Genomic DNA, 11,318 nt, shown 5'->3' on the forward strand with positions numbered 1-11,318 from the left:
CAAGAAGACGAGTTGTGGTTTAAGAGGTAACAAGATGAGAGTCATTTGTCATGTTTGGAAGGCTGGAATTAATGTTGTCTAAAATCAAAGAAAAAACTTCAAATTCAACTGAATTTATTCAAAGTTTGAAGTATATTGTTACATACATTGTGGTTCTTATTTTGTTTCATGATGGAGAAATAGTGTTGATATAGCCCTATTTATTTTGTATAGTGACAAGTTTCATCTTAGTTTTTTGAAAATTTTTCCTCATCAAAAGTGTCAAAAGTTTGGAGCAATTCCGCTGGATAGGGTAATGACAATATAACTTAATGGATGCATCATTAAACACATAATTTTTCAAGAAAACACTTAGTGCTCAAGTGCTTCACTCCTTTTTCCTCATTTAATGTGCAACTCTAATTCGAGCTTTCGTTATCTTATTTTTGTGCCTTGAATTGATATTACACGTATTGTTATTAGCCTACTAAAATGTCCTAATTACATATCTTACTCTACTTCTAAATACTCTTCTACAACTTTGCTCCTAAAATTGACAATATGATATCCTATGTTGGCTAGAAGTTCTTGACAAATATGTAATTGTCTTCTTGTAGTTATGCCTTTTAAAATCACAATAACCCATTAGGCCAGTGTATAATATTAATAAGGGGGGAGCATATTGTTACAAATAACATTAGAGTTTATTCGTGGCTATAGTGTAGGAGTTCAAGTGTTCTAACTAGCCCTACAATCCATGAGACTTGACATTTTCGTTGTGCTTGTCATGAGGACAGTATCTATACCGGAAAGAGTGAGGAGGTACAAGGACAAGAAAGTAAAGAAAGTAAAAACTAGTGATTATAGTATATATCTTACATCGTGAGCTTGTTGATGGAAGGGAGTAGGGGATAGTGACGGTAATATTCCTTGATTAGGAAGCTTATTGAGTTCAAACTTCAAATAGGAGGGACAGTGATGATTTTGATATCCACGTCTAACCTGTCACTATATATAGTAAGCTTCTGACCAGTATTATTTGAAGCAAAATTATCAACTTATAAATGACTAATCTAACTCACTAACTCTATCATCTCTAATTCCCTTTGCTCAAATAACAGCCAACGATATCACTATATTTAGGCTTGAATTATTCCCAAGTCCGAATCAAGGAGGCCTAATCAATTTTATAGGGTAGTGCCGACGCCCACACTTGCCATTGACGGGAAATGATTAAATGTATCATACTTCAAAGTCGATCACTTCAGGAGAGGCGCCCACTGGTGGAATATAGGCCGCGCTATACGTCAAAACATGGCTACAAAGAGATATCTCTTGAAGATACGCTTTTTGTTTGGTTCAATTACTTCCGCTTTTTCCCTTTTTGGATCATAAAGGGGACCTTATCCTGCTGAGATCATATATTAGCTAATTGGCTTGATTAGAGACTATTGTTACTGGGTGAGAGGCTGAGTTTTCCAACTAGTTTTATCATCAATCATGCATACCTGAGCAATGATGTCACCAACTGATCATCTTACCTCCTGGAATTGAGATCAGGCGTCACCATCCCTACTCTGCAGTCTTCAAACGGATATGTGCCATGCAGTATGAGAAGGATGAACTTTTAGCAACACCATTCCTACTGCACTTATAGAAAGAAAATTTAATTCTATCTTCTTGAACATCAATTATAAATGGCTCATTATCCAACTTCTATTGGCTTCTGGTAATTTCCCATTCCATTGTTGGACCTGCTGGGGCTTTAGAAATAGAATTCACCGAGCAATAACGAACGGGCCAGGTTAAAGTTTCTTGACATTGAGTGATCATAGAGGACCATACCATCATTATTGTTTCTCATATCTGAAAAATATAGCTCATGCCTTCAGGTTTTCTGCTTGAAGGATAAATTCTATGTACAAAGAAAGTAATACGATTATTGGATTGTTCAACTTGTGTGAATCCTTAAAGGAGAGATTGTTTGTTCATGAGCCTGTAATATACAAGAGAGGTACATCAATATGGTCACAAAACTACATTAAGAACTCCAGTAAGCAAGTTATATACAGCTTCCATTTTTATACATTTATACAAGTTCTGTAGTATCTAAAAATTCCTTACAAACATTCATTAATTGGAGCTAGCTAATCCAAATTCAGACCAATGAGAAAACATTCAACAAGACAATGCCAGCTACTCAAAATGTCCTTCATTCATAGAGGATTGAGAAACAGGCAGCGTGTGGCCCAACGAATCACATGCACAAAAGCATCAAACACATGAAGGGCCGGGAAACGTACTCTCGTCACCTTGCAATCATCCTATCGTCATTGACTCATGGCTGCACCCAAAAGCCCATCCATGTATTGGTGATATGGTTATCCATCTCTCTCCCACATTAGCCTCTTAGCCAGGGCAATAGCAGTCGCATTCCCAGCTACATGTCCACATTTCATTCACCCTGCATAAAGAAAATGTCTTTTTTTTTAATTAAATGTGCCCTTTAAAGTGCTTTTTTGTTCTTTCACATCATATACATCCACATGCTTTAGCCACCGACTGAAACTGATTTCTCAAGAGCATGGCTTATCAGACAACAGTAGGGGAAGTGACTAGATCCGATATACGATATGGGTGGTTAAAAGGGCTAATTTGTATATATTGAAGGTTTGTGTATAGCATAGAGTGAAACATGGATTACATAAAACAGTGACAACAGAGAACGTGCAAATGCCTGAAGGAAATTCGTATCACTTGATATACAGGTTATATGGAATCCATATATAAGCCTTGTAATCCAAGTGGTTTATATCTTTCTAGCTCTTGGAATAGTGAGTTATTTGCCCAAAGTATGTATATAGCAAAAACAATACTGCCAAAATTTCATCCGTATCCAATATTAATCCATTTGAATTCAGTGGTCCAAACATCCTGAAAGGTGGTCCTTGCAAAAAGTCCTTATTGAAAGAGAGAGCGGGTAGCTCCAAACCTGCATTTAATTCACAAAGCAGCCATGCTGCCATCCTTTTTATTGCTAAGGCCTTTCAGCATATGGCCATGGACTCATCTCAGTCACTACGCGTTCTGAGCTCGATCCCCAGTCCATCCTTGTTTGGTTCCATAAATTACATCTGCATCATTATTCACTGGTGTATAGGGAAAAGAATGAAAATTATTGACAGTAACCTCTCTCTTTAATTCTACTTGCAAAAGGAAGGCGATCGAAGTGAAATGACAAATAAAATGGTGATATATAGCATTTTTATTTTCTGTGAAGGGGAGTTTATGAAGAATAGATAGCATTGGAAGATAAATTTTTGCAGTCATAACCAAGGAAAATTTTTTGGAACTAGAATTTTATCATATAGTCAGTCAGTGTAGTATTTATTATTCCTCCTAGAAATACTACAAACTTAAACTGATCATTATGTTATTTCTGAAAACAAACAGGGAAGATTAATTGATCCTAACTTATAATAAAATGATAATTTGTATGATTCGTGATTCTTACAAAGGGATTAAGAATTGATCATTGTGAGTGATAGAACTTGGTTGCCATTATCTTCATTCTTGCTGTGGACTGTTTAACTTGAGCTAAATCCGACTGAATGAAAAAACCGAATTATTAAGGAGGACAAGCTCAAGTTGCAGGAGGTGGGATTAATTTGGCTTTGAGCAATGTGAAGACATCTGCATATAGTTTGGCTGTAAACATAGTGAAGATGAATTATATACACTAGTGAATTTAGTGGCACCCTTGTTATTTTAAGAAAAATCGTGGTTATTATACTTGTTTCTACTTCTATATATACCAACATAGGATGCTAACTCGGCCATGCCAACCGCCTTCTTTAGAAGTTAGAACCAAGCATAGACTTGGGGTTCCATACAAATCAAGAAATGGATCATATTCAGGTAACCCCAGCAGTCCTTCCCGTCACCTCGCAACCTCTTCTTATCCAACCCATGATGAAAGCTTCTAAGAGCTCCGGACGAACTCCTTTGTGCACTGTTGCACCGGCTCAATTTCTTCGAGTGTCCAGGCTCCAAATGCAGCAAAAGTTGGAAACAATACATGAAGAAGGAACTGCAGAAGGAGATGACGAGTCGTCCCCTGTTCCATTGGCAGCATTTTGGTCTTCGCAGCAGTCAGCGTGTTTCTTAGAAGTGAATAAGCCTTCTTCCTCGTATAAATCAAATATGGCATTGTGCCAGGAAATTAACTACTGGAAGATGTAAAATAGAATCATTTAATGAGATGTGGTTTCACATATTATGAAGTCATGATTTAGGTTGGGATCATATGACTCTGTAGTCTTTTTCTTCTAACCCTTACATTCTAAACCTTGTTGGCTGTAGTATGTCATGATAGTTGGATGCTTTTTTTTAGAAGCCAAAAAAAAAAAAAACAAAATGAAATTTGTTTTGAGAAGGTGCATTTATATGTTTTGATACCAAATAGTATTCATTTTTAATAATTTAACACTTAAAAAAAGAAAAGAAAGAATTATATGGGTTTTAGGGTTTAGACTGCATTGGATTGATTTCTGGAACTTCCAAGCCATCTTTTGGGTTACGCTCAGTGGTAGCTACCATGGGTAAAAGCATGGTAATAAAAGACATCTTTTTTGTTAGGTCAAGTACTGCTTTTTCAGGTTTTAGATCAGTTTACAGGGGACCAAGTTCCGTAAAATTTCACATGCAAGCATGGGATTGATGAGTCCTACTTCCAAGTTCCAAGTCACTTCAGGAGATTCCCTCGTTGGAAGGACTTTACAGTACTGTTTTTCCTCAAAAGAATGTATCTCGGAAGATATTTGTGTGGTTCAACTTTTTGCTTTTGCACTTTTTGGACCAATTTCAAAGGCACCAGCCAGGCTCACGCCTCATTTCTTGATTAGAAATCACTGCGGTGCCTTGTGATTTGCTTGTATATATTTGGAAAAATTGGTAGGTGATGATAATGATTTCGAAGGGGTCACTCATTTTGATAAGTTTTGTAAAGGGTAAGAAGAAAGTTTACAAATTCCTTCCAAGGTCATTTGTATAAATAATGGTAAAAAAATATTGAACATACCCTTCAACAATCCAAAAAATAGGGCAAGAAGAAAGTTTTTAATCATATATATATTATCAAAAATAGGTTATAAACTTGAAAGGGTATCAAAACCTATGTTTTAATCCAATATATCAATAGATCTCAACTATTACTTACAAAGATTTAGACTGATATGGGATTGATTGAGTTTCGACCCCAACAAATAAATTTTTACCTTTTTTTTAATTAATCTGAGCCATTGGATTGAATTTCAATCCTGGCTAGTTAAATTCATTTCCTGAATTAGGCATTTATGGGTGAAGAGAGTTAGGTGTGCCCCTTCAAGCTTTCAAAGGGGACCAAGTTTTTAAAAGTTTCACATGCAAGCATGGGATTGATGAGTCTTACGTCCAAGCTAGTCACTTCAGGAGAATACCCTCGTTGGAAGGAGTACTGTACAGTACTACTGTTGTTTCTCAAAAGCAATATTGCTGCAAAAGAGATGCATCTCTTAAGATATTTGTCTGCTTCAATTGCTTCCACTTTTTTGCTTTTTCTCTTTCCGGGCGAGTTTGAAGGGCACCAGCCAGGCTCTTCACAATGTCACCTCACCTCACTGCTTGACTAGAAATCATTGCCATGCCCTGGGAAGGTGAGTTTCAACTGGTGCATCAAATATGATTGAAGTCTTGGTCCATTTGGCAAAAAGGACTCTTAAGTCAGAAGTCTTGGTAATAGGGAGTTGAACAGCCGTGCTGATGCTTGTCCTTGCCCAGCCAAACAAATCACATGCACGAAAGCATCCATCACAAAATGTAAATTAAATTAGAGACAAGTCACATTCCAATCACTCCTTGTCATCTCTTTATCTCTCCCTGCAGTACTATGGCCTCTGATCCAGGGCATGAATGACTGCCATACCCTGCTATTTTGGTCCACAGCTCATTCCTCCTTATTTAAGTCTTAAATGTATATTGGCCCTTCCCAGTTTTTTAATGGGTTCTCACAGCTTGGATGAGTGAAAGAGTCATGATCATTTTGAATCAAATAAAATTTATCAAAGTTGAAGAATGGATGGGGAAATTCCAAATGTGTCCGAAAAGAAGGAAGAGATGATTTTTCAAGTCTAAGATTTAATAAATCTTATTTTAAAATTACAGTTAAAAAACATACTATTATTACAAGTTTAAATGTAGAGCCAAAAGATCAAATCAAGATCATTTTCGAGTTATAAAACATAAAGGTGAAAATGAAAGTACATGTCTTTTAATTTATATACAAGTTGTATTAATTATATATGTGGTTGGAAATATATATATATGTTCTTTTGTTAAATGAGACTTTAATTTCTACAAAATGGTAAAGTTTAAGATTCATGGAGTCTTCACATTAGTCTCACTCAAGTAGCAAAGTGTATTCTATGATACATTAAAGGTATGAAAAGTAATGGTATTTTTTATTAATGTACTGATATGATTAAGCATGTTATACACATAAATAGTATTGAGAAGGTGATGTAAAGATACGAAAAGTATGTTAGGTTATGCATTCTATATTGGTTCAGAAGTTTTTTTATCATCAAAGAAATGATAGGCGGTTTCCTTGTCAACAGTAGAAGTTGAGTATACTACAATTGCTAGTGGCACTACTCAAGAAATGTGATTGCATCATATGCCTTATGATTTGAAGCATACTAAAAAGATACCTACAAAGATTTTTCTTCTTCTAATAATAAATCAACAATTGCATTGATCGAGATCCAATTTTTTATGAAATTAAGAAGCAAAGACATTAATATCAAATTTCATTGGATTCGTATATTGGTGCAAGAAAAAGAAATTATACTTCAATTTTGTTCTTCAAAAAATCAAATTGTAGACATATTTATAAAACAAGTCAAGGTAGAAGCATTGCTTGAGTTGAAGAAAATGATGGAAATGATTAAACTTGCATATTATGGTTTAAGAGAGGCAATAGAGATGTCCTAATTAAATTAAAACTATAGTTAGTTTATAAGAATTATTTTATTAATCTTTGAGTTTTTAGCTTCTTAGGATTTGGAATTCTAATTATATTAAGAATGTGGTTTTTATTAGAATTGGATTCTTATGATTGCTTTTCTACGCAATGAAAAATAATAGAAGGTGAGATAGACAATTTTTTTCCTTTTAATTATTTATTTCATAGTCTTTTTTCCTCTTTTTGTTGGATGAATTTTTCTTATGGAGGAAGATTTTTTTGTTGTTTACACTACACTACAACCTCCTCTCTCCTAGCCCATGATGCAAGCTAATTCCTCTTTCCTAGCCCATGATTCAAGCTTGTAAGAACTCATGGTAGAAGCAAGAACATCTACATGTAAAGTCCAAGGAATCACACACAAAAGCTTCTTCTTCACACCTTGATTCACACCCTTGAGCTCTAGAATAATGCCCATAAAAACAGCCCTCATCTTTCCCTCTTTCCCCCTCTTCCACAATCTACCAATTTTGCTTTTTCAAATACTCCAAAAGAAACCCTACATACAGCCTATATTTGGGTTTAGAAAAATGCACCCAAAAAAATAGCCCAATATATGGGCTTAAGAGACTCTTCATGGGTCGAAAAACCTAACCCAACAGGGATTGCATTGTTATGTGCCAAAGCATGGTCACAAAAGGGATGTCTCTTGAAGGTTTATTCTTGTACGATTGCTTCATTTTACTTTTTCGCTTTTCAGATCAATTTGGAAGGGACCAGCCTATCGGTTACAATGTCATAGACTCATATATCAGCTAGCGGACTTGATGGGAGCACTTGGTTGTCTTACCTGGTGGAAAAGGAATTCCCAATTGCTTTGCATGCATGTATAGTGACCAATGATGTCACCAAGAAATTTCTCGGGCTGATCGTACCTCATTGCAAGTGAGTTGAGGCGGACTGGCTGGAAAATTCATTGCCGTTTCGTCGAAGAAATCCTACTTCTGAATTAGTAAACGGACGCGTTTTCTTGAATTAGTCATTTACATGTGCAAAACTGTTTCTTTTTAGGTGGAAACTGATTGGGGCTGCCCACTGGAGACAAGTGGGAAATGAGAAATAAGCACAGCCAGGGAAGACCTCCAATTTGGCCATTCACCCTTCCTTCATAAGCCTAGATTTCAGTATGAATAAAACTATCCTTTATATATAGGTTCCTATCGAAAATTATCGAAAATTTTGTTCCTGAAAATCTTGTTAAGTAATTTTTTGAAAATATAATCAAATAAACGTATCTATAGTATTTGTGTGCATTATTTCATGTTAAAGTAGGCGAGTATAACCGTATAAAATTATGAACAAACAGCAAGCACAAGTCAGTCTATTCATCATCCTCTTTGAGAAGGATGAATTAGTTTCTTACTTATGGACCCAGACATTTACGCTTCCCTGCTGAGATAGGCTGCTGGCTTATACCACTGGTTAGGTCCAGGTCCATCTGTATTCCAATGGAGGCTATTGGCTTTAGAAATGGGATTCACTACAAGACATTAAGGGACCCTGAAGTCAAAAGGTCTTGCTGAAAGAGAATAGAACAGCCGGCAGTACCACTTGCTCAACAAGTCGCAGATACTGACGTACAAGATGAATAATGTTAGAGATATGGAGGATGTCACTTTGCTATCATCCCTTACATGAAGGTCATGGAGCGAAGGCTTCATCCAAAACCCCAACTTTTGTCTTGGCTGATAGCAGTCTATATCTCTTTCGCAGTTGCCTCCTGTCTAGGGCATGCTCCCAGTCATGAAGGTCCACATTTCATCCACCTCTAAAAGAAAAAGTCTAAAAGTGCTTTTTGGGTTCTTTAACTCTAATTAAGTAATCTCACTCTTTGCCTTCATCCACTGAAACAACTTCCCGAAACCCTGCTGCCAGACCACTTGAAGGTCGGCTATGATATATAAGAGATGGGTGTCAAATATAGAATACCCAAATGCATGCATGCTAGATATTTAGATGGCTTTCATGCACAGATGATGTGAAATCCATAGCCATCGTGACCCAAGTGGTACTAGGGTTTTTGGAGTCATGGTATTGGTTATAGAAGCTTAGGATCAAATTGCTAAGTTCAAAAACGAAATTGGGGTCACCAGCTAATTCAATTTAACTCTGCAAAAAGCAATTTCTTACAATTGTTCTCACAAAAATTTAACTTTTCTTAATCGATCATTCAAAGAGTGTTGTCATTTTTTGTAACAAAATGTCAAAAAGACTGATCCACTAGGAGGATTGAAACGAAAACCACCCTTTCCAAAGAGCTCTCATCAAGGAAAGAGACCCATAAAATACCTCCAATCTAGCATTTAATTCATAAAGCAGCCATGTTGCTTACCTTTATTGTTTGCTGGGGTCATAATGAACATGGCTAAACATTGTCTTAGCCACCGCTCTTTCTAGATCTACATGGCTAAAATACCCTCATTTAGTTCCATTAATTACATAGATCTACAAACTCTTAGCTGCCCAACATAATATTAGGAAAAGGATGACATCATACTTCCATAGTTTTTCTTCCATTCTTGATCATGTAGAATCTCATTAATTATTAGCAACACCATAGTTTTTCCTTCATACTTTCCATCAAATGAGATCAGATACTTTAGATTTTCTATACATATACCAAAATTTGGTTATCCGGTTATGTAAGGATAGGAATAATAAATAACCATTCTTCTCAAAAATATTTATTAAAATATTATATATTAATTTTTCAGAAAACAAAAATAAATGGGTATTTGATCTTCGAAATCTACGAAAGGGAAAAAAATGTGAGTCTATATTATGTGTAAGTGTGTGACCAAGGAGATATCATATGATCTGTAGCCTATTAAACCTATCTGTTGGGGAAATCAATACATAGTATGTATCCTAGTATGGTCTAGTGGTATAATTGTTATTTTAGCTAAAATCAAGTCTGTTCTACTTGAGTCTACTTCTATATATACCAACAAGGCATGTGAAAATGGCCAAGCCACCTCCCTCTCCTCTAAGAACAAGGATCGCAGTCCAAATTCCAGAAATGGCTGATACTCAGCTGTCCGCGCCAGTTTTTCCAGTCAGTCTGCAGCCACCTCTAGTCTCCCAATCTGTGACCATGAAACAAGCCTCTAGGAACTCATGCAGGAAACCATTCTCCTCAGTTGCACCAGCTCGCTTTCTTCACGTGTCCAGGCTCCAAATTCAAATGAGATTGGAAACAATACATGAAGAAGAAACTGCAGACACAGATGATGAGACACCCTCGGCTCCATTGAGGGCATTTTTGTCTTCACAGACACAGTGTTTCTTTGAAGTGACCAAGTCTTCTTCCTCATATAAGGCACAACGGCCAGTATGCATAGGAAATTGACTACTGGAAGACCAGCTAACTGATGTTGCTGTACTTTCCTATATGACAAAAGTCATTGTTCACATTAGGTTTATATGATTCTCTTGTCTTCTCGTTTACTTCACGCCTTGCTTCAGGCTGAATCTATTGTTAATTATTCTATGCTTTTTTGGAAGCCTTTGTTAGCGTATTTTTATAACTTGGCCCACATGCCACTTTTTGGTTATGGTAACAATGCTCAATTTGGTTTAATAAATAAATAATTATTGGTCGAAAATCCCATTGGTCAACTTTGCTGATAACTAATTAATTGTTAATTTTAATGGAAAGTGGGATAAAAACGTTTATTCAAAATTGGTCCTCTCTTTACGAAAAGAATATATAGATACTTTTCTCTTCGTCTAGAAATGTTCATCATCCTAAAGAGTTTAAAGTTATATCAAATGGATGTGAAAACCATCTTTTTGAACAAGAATTTAGAGAGAAGTTTACATGACCCAACTCAAAGGTTTTTCAACTGAAAGAAAGGAACATCCATTGGAATCAAATATGTGCTCTAATAACATATATATGATATAATATATACAATATAAAAGACTCAATTATTCAATTTAACTTGACTTGGTGCTACAACCCTTGTTATAGATCTAATATATTTATTTTGAGCTTAATTTTAGGTTTAAGGGAGAAAAAAAAAATACTAGTTACAAAAGTTAGGTTCAACTAAGGAAGAGAAAGGGGTTAAATATGCATAAATGAGATACTCAAGACTTATGAACCATAAAGAGTCTAAATAAGGGTGAAATAAGTGAGTCATGGGTATTAAATACTAGCAATGAATGTTGTAAATAGAGTTAGAGAGCAAGAAACCATGAAGGAAGAAGTTTTGAGGTCACATTTTCAAGTTTAAATGAAGATTCAACTTAAACAAAAGTTATTGCAACATACCTA

The sequence above is a fragment of the Vitis riparia genome, chromosome 10 (genome assembly GCF_004353265.1).
Source record: "Vitis riparia cultivar Riparia Gloire de Montpellier isolate 1030 chromosome 10, EGFV_Vit.rip_1.0, whole genome shotgun sequence".
NCBI lineage: Eukaryota > Viridiplantae > Streptophyta > Magnoliopsida > Vitales > Vitaceae > Vitis > Vitis riparia.